Below are 4440 nucleotides of genomic sequence, written 5' to 3'. Positions count from 1 at the left end.
TAAGTTGATAGGTTGAAGGGACTGGAATTTGAGAATCCCCCCACACACACACACCCTCCAGGGGCTCTGCTTTCTCCATGAGTGGGAGGCAAATCCCAGAGGAGGCCTGAGGGGATTAGACCAGGGCCCAGGGGGAGGAATTAGTTTTGAACAGAAAGCACACTCCATCCTCAGATGAGAGGAAAGGGGTGAGGATGAATAAAGCTATAAACTCGTTGACTTCATCATGTGTTTATTTTACACTGCCTCATTTCACAGAGGACTGGAGGCATTTCTGTGGTAAGTTGATAGGTTGAAGGGACTGGAATTTGAGAATCCCCCCCACACCCTCCAGGGGCTCTGCTTTCTTCATAAGTGGGAGGCAAGGTCCCCCACTGAGAAAAGGAGAAGGGTGTGTTTGTGTTGCTTGCGGAGACCGGCAAAGGTCTGCAACCATGGGGAAGGGACTGAGAGAGGGGGCCCAGCTGGACTGTTTATAAAGACCATGGGATGGAGCTGAGGGCCCAGATGTGGCCCTCGCACAACTGTGGAATCTCCCCCAGCAGCTTGGGGAGCTGTCTTGCTCTGAGCTGCCGTTTCATCTGCAAACAAGGAAGGCTATTGTGAGGATTAAATAAAATAATGGACATGAGGCACCTCACATGGTGCCTGGCACACAGGAGTGGCTTGATACTCATTTTCTTTCCCCTCCCCCTTTGAGCAGGCCCTAGCCAATGTTACCGGGATGGAAAGGGTGTTGGTACCTTGTACTGGTGGATGCTGTTAGATACGACAATTTTAAACGCAGTCGACCCTCATTATTCACAGTTCTGTTCTATAAAATTGCCCCAAAGACTGAAAGAGCAAATACTGAATCATTGCCCCTTAAGGAAATAAAGGGTCAGGTTCCTGTGAGCCGCAGGCCATGTTTTCACCAACCAATCAACACACAACCCTGTTTTATGTGTGTTTCTGTTTAAAAAACGCCTTATTTAATATTGTTGATTCATTAACATTGAATTCATGGCCAACAGCACTATAATTCATGCCCGAATGAAGCTTATCCAACGCACATATTTTCTCCCTAAGGCACATCATAGCCTTCTTGCGCTTAGGAACACTACACGGTGCTTCGGCATTACAGTTGGGGGCCACTTTAAACAGCAAAATCACCAACCAGAAAAGCACAAAAATGAGAAAAGCATGACAGCGACCAGACCACAAAACAGATACTTGTTTACAGCCTGAGAGCTGAGACAAGAGGGCAGAGGCCGCCTCGTTGGACCTCAGCTGGGAACATGCATGTTGGGCAACTCAATGTTCACCACTCGGTGCATGCGCATGTCCACAGATGACTGCGAAAGCACCTCACGTATTGATTTTGGGGGTTGCAGGTAAATTTTAGGAGTAGGGGACTTTGCAAATATGAAATCCATGAATAATGAGACTCCACTGTGTCTTTTTTATTCTGATTATAAAATTACATAATAAACAGAGATATACAATGTATGAAGTCCCCCCCCCATAATCCTAGCTTATAGATAAACACATTTAAAATTGCTAGAGTTCTACAAATTTTTGCTACATATATAATGCACATGTGTATGACTGTGTGTTCATATCTGTGTCTGTGTGTGTTTGGGCCTTCCTTTCTTTCTCCACTCAACAATATCTCTTGGATTGTTTTTCAAAAAAAAAAATTCCCAATGTTATTTTTTTTTAGAGTGTGAATGGAAGCAGGTGTCATATACTGCCATCAGGATCTCTAAGGTTTAGACCCCTCAACAGAGATCCAGAAGGAGCAATGGCTTGACAAACTTAAGTATAACCAACAGTTTGCATATAGTACTATGCATCTTAACTGTGTTAAAAACAAAATTCAACTGAGTAAATGTGAACATCTAATTGGCTTTAGTAAACAATTCATGAGTAGGGCAGCATCCCATCTGGCAACTAGAAGGGTGCTCCAAGGAGCTGTACTAAACGGGAGGGTTGTATAGAAAGAAGGGAGGGGAAAGGGGATTAGTGAAAGTAAAAGGATTATTTGGGGGCTTGGACATCTTTTCTTTGGGGGAAAAGAAAGGAAAGGGTTTTTATGATGTCAATTGCCTCTTCTTTCTCAGGGGGATGGAGAGGACTATGTGACAGATTACCTTACTGGTGCTTGACCAGAAAATTCCAGAATGATTGAATTCTGTATAATAAAAGCCCAGCAACCAAACGGCGGAACGACCAGAATGACCAGAATGACCAGGACCCCTTGCCCCGGCCAGCCCCGCCCCCGAGGGGGCCTCCCCCACCCTGATTGGGGGCGGAGCTGGGGAGAGGACTATGTGACAGATTACCTTACTGGTGCTTGACCAGAAAATTCCAGACCGATTGAATTCTGTATAATAAAAGCCCAGCAACCGAACGGCAGAAATGACCGGAATGACCAGGACCCCTTGCCCCGGCCAGCCCCACCCCCGAGGGGGCCTCCCCACCCCGATTGGGGGCGGAGCTGACTGGCAAACTGCCCACAGCCCCTCGCCCTGGCTGGCCCTGCCCCGATCGGCCCCCATCGGGGCAGGCCAACTGGACCCCACCAGTGCACGAATTCATGCACCGGGCCTCTAGTAAGATTATAAAAGTTAATGAATCACTGCTGCATAAGCAACCAACTTGTTTCTGGCATGACAGAGATCAGGTATGAGATTTGGTATCACCAGCTTTTAGCACAGGTGACACCATTTTGGGCCTGTTGTTTTTTTCTTTAACAACTGAGATGATGTAAGGTCAGAAGAAGAACAGCTCAAAGGGTGAAAAGGCTAAAAGCTGGAAAGTATTGTGAAAGGTCAGAGAGGCTGTAAGTTTCAGCCAGAGGGAACCACTTTCCATACACTTTGGAAGAGATTGGCGCTAGATATTAAGAGGAACTTGGCTACTGAAAGTACCTATTTAGACAACAGCATTAAATAGTACCAGAGTCTCTTCTCAAAACAGATATAGAATAGCACTGGGAATGTTAAGCTGATGCAACAAAGACTCCAAATACAACGGCTTATAGAAAATGGAAATTTATTTCTCACACTCTAGCTAGTCCACATTGGTAGGTGGCTCCACTCCATGTGGTCATTCAGGAACCCAGGTTCCTTCTGTCAGACCCTTTGAAGTAATCCTGAAGTTGAGTCCCTGGCACATCTGTGTTCCAACTCAATGGAACATGGAAGAGCAAAAGCCTAGTGCCTTAAGGGCTATTTCATTTACATCTTACTGAAAAGGACTTAGTCAGGAAGCCACACTCAGAGCAGCTGGAAAGTGTGGGGTCTCTAGCTGACCAGCTATATGTTTCCAGCTATTTTGTTGCTATAGAAGAGGAGTATGGATTACATGTTGAATAAATGAGGCCTTTTTTATTTTACTTCAAATAATTCAATGATTTAGACCAGGCCCTCCTTACCAAAAAAAAATTTTTTTTAAATGGGAGTGCATATCAGCATATCATTTGTGATTCCTTTGGTTGTCAAGTGACAGCACAGGCTATTAAACTTGCTTAAGCAATAAGATGGGCCATCTCCCAGTCGAGGCTCTGTCTCAGAGAGCCAGCTCCTCTGCTCTAGCACCTTCTTGGATTCAGTCGGGTGTGGGCCGCATCCTCAGACTGGGACCAAGATGGCTGCGGCAATCCAAGCATCACCGCCAACTACATCCACACCCAGCGAGGAGGGTAGACTGACCTTTAAAGTGAAGAGATCCTTGCTAGAAGCTCCCTCCCGACCATAGGCTTCCCCTCTGGTGTTTTTCAGGCCAGACCTGCCTCACGTGTCCAAGTCCAAGACATCACTGGCAAGAATCATGTAACCACCGCAATGGACTTGGACCAACGGGGGCTCACTTCTTTGGTCACATGAGGAAGGCAACCACCTGAATAAAATCAGGGCTCTGACTGCCAGGAAAAGTTAAGGGATCACTGCTGCATGAGCAGCCAACTTGTTCCTGGCAATGACAGAGACATGGGACCAGGTGATGGTGTGATGGGAGGACACATGAACAGCAGAGGAGTAAACGTCAAGCTGTTTCTTAAATTATACCTCAGTAAAGTGTAATCCCAGTGAAGACACTGCTGGAGGAGTCAGAAGCTGGGGAGCTACCCTCAACGCCTCCTTCTTTCTCACCCCCACACCCAATCTCTTACAAATTTCAGTGTCTACGCTTTCAGTACCCCAGCTTTCTCTCCTTACCCACTGCATGACCCCCGTGCAGGTCTCATGTCCTGCAGGCATGATGACAACAGTGACCTAACTGGTACCCAGGCTCTCTTCCTGAAATCCACATCTTTGCTACTGTTATTCAGCTACACACCTTCACCGTGTACGGAGCACTGCATATATGCAGACACATCAGAAAGGGTCTCTGCCTTCTCTTTGCTGATCGTATAATGAGCATCTCCTGGACGTCCTGAAACCCATGTCGGACCCGGTC

Source organism: Myotis brandtii, unplaced genomic scaffold (assembly GCF_000412655.1).
Source record: "Myotis brandtii unplaced genomic scaffold, ASM41265v1 scaffold555, whole genome shotgun sequence".
Taxonomy (NCBI): domain Eukaryota; kingdom Metazoa; phylum Chordata; class Mammalia; order Chiroptera; family Vespertilionidae; genus Myotis; species Myotis brandtii.
Note: the sequence above shows the minus strand (reverse complement) of the source record.